Consider the following 15259-nt stretch of genomic DNA (forward strand, 5'->3'; position numbering starts at 1 on the left):
TGACTCAAAAATCAGCAAATACAGATTAATGCTAAATGACTGAATTTCAGTGGTGCAAAAGTTGATAGGAGCATTTAATATCAAATATCTTTTTTCTTCTCTCTTCCCATTACTATTTTTAATCATGTAAGATTCATTCTATTTCCAAAAAAAAACAGGGTATAGAATATAAACACCTATGTGAGGTTTTGTCACTGGATCTGAAATTGCTTTACAAAGGACAGAAATATTATTACTTCTTTTGTAAAAAAATGAGAAGTTCAAGTAATGTGTCCAGTGACACCCAGTAGCCCAGAACAGTACAGTATTAGCTTCCGGAGTGTTAGGCCACACACACATCTCGGGAGACAAACTTGCTCTGTTTGGGAAAGAAAACTCACAACAGTAGCATCTTTTAAGGCTGTAAAATTCCAGTAAAACGTGTTGCTCAAGTCTGTTTTTGTAACAATTGTTTTTCAAATACACTTCCTTTTTATCTTGTAAAATACATTTTAAATTTCAAAACCCAAGCTATAACAAGCCAAACAGTCTGCTATTCTCTTTCCAAAGAACCATATTTTTTTCCTTTTCCTAAACAACAGCATAGTTTAGTGAACATCGCAAATGCTTTTTCCCTGATAATATTTCTACCAGCTGGGGAGCCTGACTATCATCTTTCTCTAAATCTAAGCAATCAGAATCATAAAGTCATTCATGCTGGAAGCACCCTCTGAAGATCATTTAATCCAACCCACTGGCTCAAAGCAGGGTCATCCCAGAGCAGGATGCTCAGGACCATGTCCAGTCAGGTTTTGAATATCTCCAAGTATAGAGACTCCACAACTTCTTTGCACAGCCTGCTCCATTGTTCAATCACCCTCACAGTAAAAACTTTGTTACTTATAGTTATATGGAATTTCCCATATTTCAGTTTGTGCATCTTGTCATGTCACCAGCACCACTGAGAAGATTCTGGTCCCATCCTCTTTACATCATCCCACCAGATGTTTATAAAACTTAAGAAGATCAGCCTTCTCTTCTCCAGGCTGAACAGTCCCAGTTCTCTCAGCCCTTCCTTGTACATCATACTCTCCAGTCTCTTAATCACCTTCATGCCCTTCATTGGACTTGCTCCGGTAGGTTTATGTCTTTCTTGTACTGGGGAGCCCAGATCTAGACACAGTGCTCCAGATGTGGCCTCACCAGGCCTGAGAAGAGGGGAAGGATTCCCTTCTGCGACCTGCTGGCAATGCTCTTCCTAATGCACCTCAGGATGCCATTGGCCTTCTTGACCACAAGGGCACACTGCTGGCCCGGGGCCCCCAGGTCCTTTCAGCAAAGCCACTTTCCAGCATGTCGACCCAAGCCTGTACTGGTGCATGGGGATATTTCTCCCTACGTTCAGAATTTGGCATTACCCTTTGTTGAACTTCACAAGGCTCCTGTCTCCCATGCCTCCAGTGTCGAGGTGCCTCTGAATGGTTGTGCAACCATCTGGTTTATCAACCACTTTTAATGTTTTGTATCATCTGCAAACTTGCTGCAGGTGCACACTGTCCATTTTCCAGGTCACTAATAAAGATCTTAAACAGTATTTACCTCAGTATCAACCCCTAGGTTAAACCATTAGTGACTGGCTCCCGGCTGGACTGCCACTGATCACAATCCTTTGAGCCCAGCAGTTCAGCCAGTTTTCAGTCTATCTCACTGTCCATTTATATAGCCTGTACTTAATCAGTTTCTCTATGAAGGTGTTATGGGAGTCAGTGTCAAAAGCCTTACTACAGCTGAGATAAACAACATCCACTCCTCTCTCTGAGAGGATTCTTGTTCACCAAGCCAGTGATTTCATTGTAGAAGGCTATCAGGTTGGTAAAGCATGATTCTCCCTTCATAAATCCATGCTGGCCACTCCCAATTTCCTTCTTGTCCTTAATAAGTTTGGAAATGGTAACTAGTATTATTTGCTCCATCACCTTCCCAGGGATTGAGATGCAGCTGACAGTCCTATAGTTCCCTGGATCCTCCTTCTTGTCATTCTTGAAGGTATGGGTGACATTTGCTTTCTTACAGTCCCCAGGAACCTCTCCCTCATCAATTGCTCTGATTTTTCAAGATAATCGAGAATGGCCTTGCAAAGACATTGGTCAACTCCCTCAGCACTCATGGGCAAATCCCACAAGGGCTCAGGGACTTGTGTAGGTCCAATTTGTTAAAGTGATCCCTAACCTGATCCCCCTCTGGCGGGGGAAGTCTCCATTGCTTTCCCACTGCTTCATGGCTTTCCCACTGCTCTCAGGGCTCAGGATTCCTGAAGACGGGTGTCACCGGGAAAGCCTGAGGCAAAGAAGGCACTGAGTACCCCCAGCCTTTTCTGTGTCCATTTCACCTTTTCTTTAAACTCACAGCATTGTCCTGCAAGAGCTGCATATCTGAGCACCACAACTTTCAATTCCTCAGTGCCAACAGAACTTGGTTATACAAGCTTAGGGAAAGAAAGCTGCTATCACATCACTGACTACAGAACAAACATACACTAAATAGTTAAATGCTAGAGCACCATATCTTACAACAAAGCAAACATCACACTTCATTTCTGTATCTGATTGTATAATGTCCATTACTTTCCTTCCACTAACAGATTTTTGAGTAGTAAAGTAATTCAGTAAACCTAAGTGTTGCCAATGAAATCATTCACACACACTTCATTCTCAGAGTTATCCTGAAAGGGCTTTGCTGGTGAGATATTGTTCCTTTTTTATTTATATTTGTTTGTAAATATCAAAAGTGCAGTGGGAGATTTACAAGCAAATGAGAATAGAAGGTACTTACCAGAAGATCTTAAGAACTAAACCTTGATCATATAATTCACAGATTCTGAGCAAAGAGCCCAATTTTCTGTTAAAGTCAAACTGCTTGTGATGAGGTTTGTAAATGTGCCTAGGAAATATGGGTGAAAGAAGGACAGAAGTGTGTGAGAGGAAAAAAGTAACTAAATGAGCACCAAAGTTTGCAACACTTTCATTCTTTTTTTTTCCATTTTCTTTCCTATTGTTGATGTTATTATTCCACTGGGGAGGGTGTTTACTTGTTTTGTACATCTTAAGAAAGAAGTGTGCTTTAAGGAGAGCCCATCGCACCATTTTTTCCAATGAAATATTTCATATACTCATACTCCTTCTGCAAGACTTGTCTAATCTAATTATGCATTTCAAATGAAAGCCATAAACTTCTGCGAAGTATAGCTGAGGTCTGTGAACATAATCTAAAACTCTTCAAAAGCAATGGAGATATTTAATTTGATTTTACTGCCTGAAATAGAATCTCAAGAGAGTTGACATTACCTCTAAAAAAAATTAAGCAAAGTATACTGTATAATCAAATCCTTTTTTCCCCTAGTTTTGCTTTTGTCACCTAGAATGCAACAATCTAACAGGCCAGGTGCCTTTCAGGCACATTCAAGATAGTCAAAGTCATTTTTGAGGCATGAGGTAAAATGCCATTTTTCTTGAAAGAACTTAGGCCAAGAAAGCAGGTAGTTAATGTGCAAATCCATGAGAAAGTAAGCATCTGTTTGTGTTGACAAACAACTAAGATATCATTTATGTTCTCTTGCAACTACCTTCTCCCCGCTTCCCCAGATGATCTGATCTAACTGCGTGCTGACAGGAGTCTCCAAAACACTTCCTTTTTAAAAAGAGCTGACATTATAATGTGCCATACACCACCTGTGACTTGAGGGTACTTAATACTTACAGAAACTCCTCAGCATTCCTCTGATCACCTGACTGCAAGAAACCCTGAATATCCTATAATATATTCCCCTGGATTTGCTTTGGCATATTGCCTGATGATTCCTGTACCAAAGGTGTGCAGCTGTGGTCTTGCCACCATCTGGCTGGAGAGTGAGTCCTTTTCTTGTCAGCTGTCAGAGGGGGATGAATGGGAGGGGGTTCCCAGGCTGAATAGCGAGCACCAGAAGATCAGTGCTGAGCCTATTCCAGGTGTTAACCCTGTCAGTATCTTTTGCTGAATCTCCTCTGGTATTGATAACACATAGCCCCAAAGCTTTCTTCATTTGGTGGTCTCATGTCAAGATTTACTTGTACTCTTGCCCTAGAGATCATCCTAGTTGTAACTAATCATATCTATATTCCCACGTCCATCCAAACTCTGCATTTTCCAGAGTACTGTTTCCAGGCTGAACCTGGCAGCCTTTTACTCTTCACATAAGTTTCAGCTATATAGGTAAAATGTGCATTATAATCATATAAGGAGTTTAAAACGATTCCTGTGCACTTGTCAATTTTCCTTGATATGTGTATTTATTAAGTGATTGTGTAACGCAAGCAAAAATACAGTACGTGCGCACACACAACTGCGGGCAAAGTAGAAAGGTGTGAGAGCAAAAGCAAGAAATAATGAAACAGAAACAGCTCATGGAATGATTGTGAAAATATTGGCAAGATATTTACAGATCTGTAAAGAATCTTATGTCCAAATCTTGTGTTTTTCTCTATGTGTAGTATTTTTTAGTCCACATTCTGACTTTGGCCTATGTGCCAATAGAACAAGGTTTTTCCCATCATCTGGGATGGTTCACTTAGTTCTGTATACAGAGGAGAAAGGTGAACCGAACTTCCCTACTCCCTGTACCACAGGGGGCAGGATAAAGACCAGGACTGTGTGGAAAAAGTACGATCAGTCCAGTCTGAGAGTACGGATCCAGTGAACAAGACCAGGGGGCAAAGTGAAGAGACAGCAGTCCCACCAACGACTGGGTATCCCTTCATCTGTGGAGTGGCGATTTCAAGTCCAAGCTTAAACGAGGGAGGGAAGGACAGGAGGAAGACCCATGCATTAACCTGAACACTAGTAATGCAGATCACAGGACAGCAGGGGAGGACAGCAGAGCTCATTAGAGGCTTTTTTTCAATTGCCAGTTCTGGAGGCAGCTGAGATCTTAACAACCATTTCTTCTTAACCAACCTGAACAGCCTTCAACATTCAGGATAGTCTTCATGAGGCCTGAAACAGAGCTAACACCCATGGAGGGTTCTGCTTTTGCAGTTGCAGTACTACAGGTACCTGAATTACCACTTCAAGAGCTTGCCAACCTATCTCTCCATGGCCTGCAGGAACATCCCTCTAAGTCAGTCAGCAGAGCTGAACTACTGTTGGGGACACAGGTCATTAGTCATGGCCACGGTCATTGGACAGGAACAAGTTATTTATCCTTCTAGCTTTCTTCCCTCTCCAGAGTGAGGCAGGCACAGTAATGACTAAGGAAATGCTGACAAAGGCAGGTCAGCCAGTCCTGGGGTTGGGGACCCTGGAAATAGGGCCAGGGAGAGAAAGGAGGCTTTGATGCACTAGGAAAGTTTCTCTGAGGCACAGGGATCCTGTAGCTACTCCTGAATCAGTGCAGCTTGCACACTTCTTTTCAAGGATCTGCCATAATGCATAGTTGAGCCCCTGGTGAGAAAATTCACATGATTTAACAATTTTTCTTGAGGTTCAGGTAAGAAAACAGGACTCGGACCACAGGTAGTCTTTACTGCAAATATCTAGGTGAGCCTTCTCCTCCCTTTCCCTTTCCTTTTGCCCTTTGGGCAAAATCAATGTCTTCCTCCATTCAAATATCTTCATTTCATTATAGTGTTAACACCAAGGATATGCATTAGTCACGGGAGGCAAAATTAATGGCACCAGAAAAACATAGTTACCCTAAGGCTTAAAAATCAAGGTGGAATTTCTTGTTGGGGAGCAATGCCTTTCATTTAGTCTTTTTAATGGATTTTTGTGGAGTGCATCAGCCTGACTTCCTAAGTATAATCATGCCCATTAAACAGAGAATCTCTTCTTCTTTAGAAGTATTCACCAAAAATCCACTGCACCACAGCCATTATGCTATTATGCTTACATCACCTTTATTATTCATCAGTGACAATTGTACTACTCATTAAGCAAAAACAAACAAACAAACAAACACAAGGGTAGAGATCTCAGGGACCTCTGAAATACAGTAATTGAATGGTACTTTGCACCAATCCAATTTGCTGGAAAAATCAAATAAAACCAAAATTATTATTCTGCTTCATCAAGCTAAAACCAACATCCTCTGAAAGTTCATCTGTCATGTATAATAATTTAGTTTGCTGAGCATACCATGTCCACTGGTAGGAATGCGGCAACAGTTTTGGGCACGTCCTGTAGCATCTGAGACTCAGAATAGTATTCAGTGGTATCAATATACATTTATGAACAGAATAAGGCTAAGAGACACAAAGGCATTTAAAGAGACAGAACCATATCTGCAAAGATATTTAGGTGTCTAAATCTTTTTTAGGAAACTCATTCCCACTCATATCACTGAGCCCAAATATCACCAAGGATCTGAGGAATGTCTTTGAGCAATGCCTTTTATCGCAATAGTATCTATACATTGGAGAAGGCTTTCTAAACAACATGTCCTACTCAAAGCAGAGGGAGAGATACAGGCTACACTGAATAGAATCAGCAGGTAAGCATAGATAGTGTCTTAAATCCTGTTTTTCTCCAATTCTGGCTGCCTATTTTCACAAACGCACATACAGGCACACACACAAATACAACTAAATGAAATGGCATCAAGGGAACCTTTCTACCAAATGAAAAGTTGCTTCCTTCACTTGGATAACTACAGGAAATATCTGAGCAAAAATCTAGCCTTACAACATGACCTTAATATAAAAAGGGCATGTCGAATTAAAAAACCAAAGGCCCTTCTTCAAGAAAATATGATTGAAGACATACAAGACAAATACTCTAGTGACTGTCAGATTCAGAATGAGGCGCAGAAAGAAAACATCTCTGGAGTAAGTACAGCTAGAGTCATCTATACATATACATTAACATAGTCTGAAGTCAAACAGCAAGTAAAGAATTTTTGAAGAGGTATGTGAGGTTTCAGCTGTGAGACTATTGCTGAATGTAATGGGAGTCATGCTGGTAAAATCCTATCAGCGCTTCACGGAAAGAGAATGCCTGCTAAAAGGCACTTTTTGTGCATTAAAGTGCTTGTGAAAATTGTTGGATTGACGTGTTTCATGAACTAATGCCTTTGTCCATAGACTCAGCACTGGAAGAGGAAGGCAAGTCTCAAACTACAACACTCTGCACTTAGAATTATAGGATAGTCCATACGACATGTTCATTCTTCCATGCCTCTTACTGCTAAGGCTGATAACAGAAACATATATTACTGTCAGCTCTGGGCTGCTGTGGGATATTTGCATACAGGTTATCTAGTAGACACTGCACAAGAAAAATTTTCAGGTACTATTTCATTTCACTCCCCAAACCAGGAGATCAGAAATGAAAAGCTCTTTAAACAGTTGACATGCTTCTGATTTACCCAGCTAACCTGCACTAGTCTGTAAAGAATGTATAGCCATAGCAGTCACAATGGATTGTATAAACCCACTGGACTTGGCTTTCACATAGGTAGTTTGAGGGCTGCTACCATTGCAGTCATAGCAGGCTGGAACTCACTAGAGGCCATTAACCTAAGGCATTATAGCTTGTGCTGAGCTTCCTGTCATCTCTGTGTGGCACAGAGCACCTCTGAACAAATTACTTGGAAGGTAGCTCAGATATTTCTACACAGGCCTCAGTCACACTTGTGAATTCATGCAGCCAGTCCCAGAGCTAAAGCTTTGCATGTGTAAATGAATCTGCGGAAATAAATTTGAAAACCAGTGAGGTAGAAATCTTAGATCTATAAATTTCCTATAGGAACCAGAAGCCTCAGCCCAAAGTTACTTTGTACTTATGCTAACTTTGAAAATATTCAGATAAATGCTTTAATTCTTCCTATGTCCGTCAAATTATTTTTTTCCCTGAGCCTTTTTTTAAATTCTTTCAAATCTTTCCATCCCAAGTCATGACAAACACCTCATTGCAAGGCATTTCTTTCTAAAGTCTTCCCTCTTGCAATGCAATAGAGCAACAGGCAGTATTTGGGGAGATTGAATTGTATGCTTTTATTACTGCATGAAAAGATGCAGACACCTGCTTGTTGTCTTATTACAAAATAGTGTTCACTGAAAGGACCAAATGGGAAGGAGGAGGCTTTCAGCCTACTGGGAGCCAGTATCAGGGACACTCTCTGCACCTGATTCTGAGAAACTGTTTGGTTGCTTTGCATTGATGAAGACAGAGCTATTTGCTGCTGATCAGCATGTGAACTGCATAATCTGTGCAGACACTCCTTAATATGGTTAAGTAAAAGATGGTATTACCTCTCTAGTCATGAATTCTGCACTCCAGCATAGGGTCAGACTCCTCCTGGGTAATCTTATTTTTAATAAAATTTATGAATTCAGTGCAGCCAGCTCATCTAAGAGATCACATGGAACCACAAGGTAAAAAACGGGCACTGAGAAAAGAAGGAAAAAGTGAAAATTTACTTAATGAAAAAAATGTATTAAGAATAATAATGAAATTCTGTTGACTTGATCTAGGCTTTATTTTCAGTCAGAATGAACTGTTACAGTTTTCTGCTCTGCATACTTGCCTCAAAAACATTTATTTTCAAAAAAAGAACCTAACTGCTGTTTTATTCCTTCATATTTCTTTCTTTTTTCCTTCTCTGTGGATCTGATCTTGTACCACAGAAATTCATGGAAGCTCAGTTATAATATCAATAAGCACAGTCTCAAATACAGAGCTTGGTCAATGCCTCTCTCTATGGCCATGATCTCAGAATCTATTTTAACTCTTTGTTTATTCCTCTGAGCCTTGGGCATTCCCTTTATTTCAGTTCTACCAGCCTTTCCTTTAATATCTTCATAATCTTCCGTGCTCTACTGTCAGAAGGTATATGCAGGCATTCAAGAAAAAGAGCAGTTTGCCTGGCTAGCATTACTGACTGCACATTGATTTATGGCTGCTAGAGAATTATACACCAAATGATGTATGGGGCACAGACGAACAATGGGATTTAGACTAATGGTATGGCTCAGGCAGAAGGGCAAATGACAACAGAACTAGAGGGCAGTCTGCAACTGGTCAATGATACATTCACCGCAACTCACACTAAAAACTTTCCTACTATTTTTAAACCTTTTCGCTATTTGGAGCATCGTATTTTTGACCTCCTTATAGTTCAAGTCATTTCCATACAATCTATGTAAAATATAGCTTTGAAATTAATTCCACCCTCCTGACTCTCAGCTTCAATGATCCCATCATCTGTTACATCGTAGATTTAGCTCAGCCTCCTATCCCCTCCCCTTAACAAATCCCCTTTCCCTCTGGGAATCTTTTGTGCGGTTTCCCATATCCTGAATACCAAAGAGGATCTACCATCTTTTAACTGCAAGTCCTCCTTAAAGCATATCTCTGTGTCTTTCATCAGCAATTTATCAGCCATCAATTCTTCCTATATATAAAATGGCTGGAGGGAGGGAATGAGAGCTCTTCCTCAGACTAGAAAAGCAGCATCTTATAAACTAAAATCAGCATCTTATAAACTAACCTTTTTTTTTTTTTTTTTAAATCTATACCAAATCACCTGTTGTAAGGAAATGATCAACTCTTTGATGCGGAATGCTCACTGCATTACTGAAAGGAGCATGGGCATGGCTTTCACATAGGCTCAAGGCTCTGCTGACATAAAGCACGTTGCAGGGTCAGGGCATATTGTCCTTTCCAGATTCTATCACCAGTAGTCCTATGGAACAGGATTCTACTACAAAGTCATCCAAATGAGACTACATTCCCATTAAGGAGATAATTGGCCTGAATAAATGTGGCAGGATCTGACCATAATTATTTAAAATTTTGAACAAGTCCAACAAGTTTTCTGCTATAGAAAAAAAGTTAAAATCTGTTTTTAACAGATGGTGTGTGCTTTACACCACACAAAACACACCTCAGAATTGTGACAAAACCAACATTCTCGGGGATATGGAGCCAAAGAGCTGAAAAATTCTCCTAGATGCTTATTTTTAGGATGGCTATTCTAACCAGACTGACCAAAGGCTTTTAACACCTCAGACTGCTCCATCTGATAAGATATTACTGTCTGGAAAAGAAAATTGCTGCAGTCTGAAACTCTTATGTGGAGTGGCCCTATGTGCATTTCAGTTTGGGCATGTGTATGTGCATGTGTTTATGCGTCAGCCATAGGCAACATTCACAGCTGGTTAAAAAATGAGTTTTTTATATATGCTACTGGTTTGGCCCCATATATGTAATTTGCATGCATTTCTTCAACAAAATGAGATGTTGCTTTAAACTGCAGTGTGAGCGTTTAAAGCAACATTCATGACAAACTTTAACTATTGTTTTATTTATTATTTAGGACTAATTCTGTATTTGACATGATAAACAGCACAAGAAAGAACAGTCCTGATATGGCAGTTTTAGTTCTTGCCTAAGAAGGCATAAAGATAGCACACATTGGGAATGTAGTCATTAGACACAGGCTAATGTGAGTATTGATCCGGTAAATTTTAATCCTAGGTTTTCCCTGACTAACTGTGTTGGTTTAAGGAAAGCATTTAGCCTCTTCTCAATTATATTTCCCCAAGTACAAGAGCAATGGAGATAATACATAGATGTGCTCCTGGAATGGAAGAAGAATGAATTTGTTCATGCAGTGTGTATCAATTGTATACCAATTACTATTCTTTAAGGGAAAGTTCCTACAATTTAGTTAGTCTCAGATGTGCCCAGCTGCTTCTGCACATTCCTGGGATCTGTAGAGGCAGAAATATACAAATAGATGTTATTAGCTTTCAGAGGAGAGCATCCTTCCACTACTGTGCTTCTCCAGACAGCCAAATGTTTACCATAGCCAATAAAGAGCTCAGTCCCATAACAGGTAGAAGCAGCTGACATTTTGGTGCATGAACACCCAGGTCCTTGTGGAGGAATCCCAAGGACCTTATACAGTCCATGGGCAGAGTATGATGGTGAGGAACCATTTGCAGACAGAAAGTAATGAGCAATGGGCTCTTTGGGGGCCCTTCCAAAACCCTGCTTCTCAGTAGGGTTTAGGTACCTCATTCAGGATCCACAGCCCAAAATGTTCTCTGAATCAACACATACAATCTGATTTTGAAAGAGCAAACAAGAATTTCAGTCTTTTCTTCTAAAGCACAGCCAGCTTTTCAGTCAATAACACAAATGTTTAGAAAAGTCAAACAGAAAAAGTCCTTTCTAGGATTTTCTATGCCTACCTCAGACTGAAGGGATGCAAAGCTTTACCTCCCAGGCCACAATGCTATGGATTTCCTGGGAGCAGCGGAGGGAAATCTGTCTACTGTCTCCTATTCAGAGGTGACTGGATTCATGTTAAAGTATAGCTATCATCACTTTTTTAAATACTTAATAGGTGTGAATGGCCTTCAGGGGCACTGAATCCAGTAAGCTGAGCAGCAAAGTATTTAGGATACGTAGCATTTGGAGAAAGAGAGAGAGAAGGTGCACTCACGCAAATTTGTAACCTAGTGGTTTGGGCAATTATCAGGGAGAGAAATGCTGGCTCCCAATCTCTGCTCTTGTGACTTTTTTTCCCTAGTAGTTACATCAGCTACCTTTAACATGTAATGGTTACGATAGTCACATCTGAATGGTCAAGACTCATGGCTCTCCCCTCCTAGACAATCAACTACATCACAAGGCTAAAAAGACATGTTCTCATTCCATTTTCTTCCTGGCCTAATCATGTCTGAATTCTTTGCTGAAAAATGAGCCACTCAGGATCATTTATAGTCCTTTGGATGAGATACCAAATCCCTTTAAGCTGAGGAGGAACTGAGCCAAAGGTTGTCTATATTCATTAAGACTACAGAGTGGCCTATAGGCAGGCCACTTTTTTTTTTTTTTTTTTTTTTTTTTTTTTTTTTTTAAATAAGTGATCACAGCTTCACCTTGAGAGGAACACCATTACTGTTGAATATAAGGCAGGATCAGAGATACCTGGTCCTTAGAGGAAGACAAGTGGAGGGATGCCTAGCCAGACAGTCTGCATTTGGTTTAGACAGAAGCTAGGTGCTAACCTGAGTCAGGCCAGGTCAGTTCTGGGCAGACTCAGGAGCAGAACTGGAAGAATCTAGGGAACTTTAAAATAAAACAGTACTTCCATCATTACACAGCAGGTGGATGGAGGATTTCCATGTTTTTTGTCTGAGGACCTATATTCCATCTAAGTCTTGTTTTAAAAGCTTCTTTTATTGGTTCATGGAACATGTTTTCACTCTTCCCAGCTTTTGACATACAACCATGGCATAAGAAGTAATCAAAGTGTCTTCATGCCTTTGCAATACCTGAGGATTGCTAGCAGCTGGCACAAATTAGATCAACCATTGGGCTTCTGTAATTTATCCCTTATGAGTAACTGAGTATTCAGTACCTGGCACTTCTCTGTCATGAACTGTACTGCTCAGATCCTGCATGCTTCCTAGAATCTGAGTCTTCATATTTCTGTATATATTAAATTTTAACCCTGGATTTGGTGTTTAGAAGATTGACAGATTACTATCTATGCTAGATATTGTGCACCCTTCATCTTTGGGTGACAGACCCTGTCTGTATCACTTTGGAAGCTCTTTTATTTAGACTGTTAAAATCACTCCTTTCTATGAAAGACTGTGAAATGCATATTTGGGAGCTAAACCATTAAACATATATTTTCTGATGACTTAATCAGAGATTTATATTCATATTTCCAGAGGAAAAAAGAAAAGATAATGAATCTGTCTAATATAAATACAAGTTTCTGTTTTGTATACACATATTCATAGGTACTATATCACTTTATGTTATAGATTTGTAGCCTACTTATGTATATTTACAGTAAATTAAGTGTACATGTTTTTATATATTCTATATATAAATAGCTTGTTTTCTAAGACAGCCAAAACAACAAGACATTTAATGAGTGACTCCAGGGCATCAGCTTCAACAGTATGAAATATTTAAATCTAAACAGGGCACTGGATATGATGAAAATAAAACAAATTAGAACTAGATGAGAACAGTAGTGTCCCCTGCTTTAATATCAAAGGTCTTTGGATTTGCAGTGACATTTGTTTTTCATAAATTCCCTTGGCAGTTTATGCAGCAGCAGACTAATATTCTATGACAACAGCCAAATCCATTGATATCTCTTAATTAAAACACTGATTCTGAATAAAGGCAATACACCAGTATGATAGGATCACCATGGCTATCCTTTTAAATAAAAGACCAGGGATGGATCCATGGCCTTGAGGTCAAGTGGCATTGGTTGGCTTGTATTCCTACTGCTGAGTGCTTGCACCCTTCCTGACTTCCTTTGGAGGGAGCTGGCTGCAGGAAGCTCAGGAAGAGATCTGAGAAATAAGCAAACAGTTAAGCAGTATAGATAGTCAGGGGGTCTGCTTGAGCTTGCTGTCTGGCTCCTTTTATGTAGAAGTCTAGACATAACCTAACTGCAACCCATGCAACTCCCATAGCCTCCTGATCTTCTGGAAAAGAATCTGAAATCAAAGAAAGATAGGCAGAAAAATAGGTTCCATAGCCATCTTTATTAGGAATTTTTAAAGAAGCACAGTTAAAAGATTCCTTGCAAAATTGCAGTAAAGAGGTTCATGCATGAAAATGTGCATGCCTACAGTAGGGGCTGAATATAATTTCCCTGGCTATATTCTTGCAGTTAAAGAAAAATAAAACAAAGCCAAACAAAACCAGTATTCTGTTAGTAAGGTAATTGTGCAGCGTTAAATTGTGCAGCAAGATACGTGTACCCAGCTTCATCTGAAAGCAGCATAAAGTTGCAGGTGTGTTTCAAGGCAGAAATGTAGTCTGCCTCCCTAGTGACAGATGCTTGCACATCTCAAGCAACTTATGTTTGGGGAGTGTGATGGGAGCAGTCTGGCCACATCCAAAAACTGACCAGGTAGCTTCCCGCTTCCAACTAGGAATCTTCAGCACACGGACTACGATGTGAGTGCACTCCTGCCCTATTTCTTCCTTGCTACATCCTGCCTTACCTTGACAGGATTTGATTCTCTATTGGATGTGGTTCTTCTGAGCCTCAAACTGTATGGGAAATTGCCCAGTCTGGGATACTCTTGCTGCACCTGACTGCACGGCCAGTAGCTGTTAGCTGCTGAAGTCTGGCCCTGGGAAGGTTGTTAACCAATGGAAAATAAAACTCTCCAGGTCCACAGCCTATCTTACGTGTACTTTTCAACTTGTATTTGTGTTTAGAGATTGTTTTTCCAGAAGGTATTTAAAGTGTCAAGTCCAGATTAATGTAGATGTTTGCAGACAAAGCCTCTTCTTAGTACATACACAGAAGCTGGGGTTTGTGTATTAAATCTGTTGCCATTTATTTCATCCTTAAATGTCATACCATGGTTTCCATTCATGCTTTTTTAAGCACTCCATTGCTGGTCAATTCAGGGGCCAAATAAATGAGCAATGGGCTTGAGCGTATGGGAAAAGATGACTCTTGGTGCCAAGGAGATAAAGTATTAAGGTGCATAAGCCATTTCCTGTAACAGTTGTCAGGCTAATTTTCAGTAAATTACTTAGTCCATGTGTTTATTATTCAGATGTAAACCCACTGACTCTGCATGAAAATGACATTACACCACTAATCACAGACCGATCTTTTACAACTACAGCCACTATATACCCAAACTGCATTCCACTAACAAGATTTCACTGAGCTCAGAAACAACAGCTTTTGGGCAAGTTAGTTCATAGTAAGTTCTAGGAACTGCATTGCACCATCCAGTGATGAAGGTAACATTAATGGGCATTGTTGCTGGACACCTATATATGACTGCATAAAAACCAAAATATTCCTCAGCAAATAATGACTTAGTGGGAAAGAATGTCCTTAAAATACAGAATGAAATTCAGTACAAAAGAGAATCACAATCATCTTCACTGTTAACCTTTTCCATGCCAAAGGATAACACAGTTCTGGCATTCTTGGAGCCAAACTTTCTTACTCTCCATCAAGTGGATGACAGCCAATACATTTCTAAATGTATTTGGCACAAAGGACATAGTAATGTCCATAGATACATAGTTTTTTGTATTTGATTAATTCTAGCATATATTCAGGTTTTAACTGGTTTTAGAAGATGAAGATGTTAAAAAGTGGAAATAATTTAGTCACCTTTAAAGGTCAACAACTGCTAGGAAATTTTAAATCGAGCTGACTTTCCATCAGCCCCTCACTTCATGCTGTGATTAAGTTGTAAATTATTTCATTACATCATGGCATTGCACA

The 15259-nt window shown here is 39.8% G+C and overlaps 1 protein-coding gene across 5 annotated transcripts in view; it reads right to left on the minus strand.

Moving 5' to 3' along the window:
• Positions 1–15259, minus strand: part of GLRA2 (glycine receptor alpha 2) — a 131186-nt gene that overhangs the window by 109161 nt on the left and 6766 nt on the right. The window lies entirely within an intron of this gene.

The sequence above is a fragment of the Dromaius novaehollandiae genome, chromosome 1 (genome assembly GCF_036370855.1).
Source record: "Dromaius novaehollandiae isolate bDroNov1 chromosome 1, bDroNov1.hap1, whole genome shotgun sequence".
Classification (NCBI taxonomy): Eukaryota; Metazoa; Chordata; class Aves; order Casuariiformes; family Dromaiidae; genus Dromaius; species Dromaius novaehollandiae.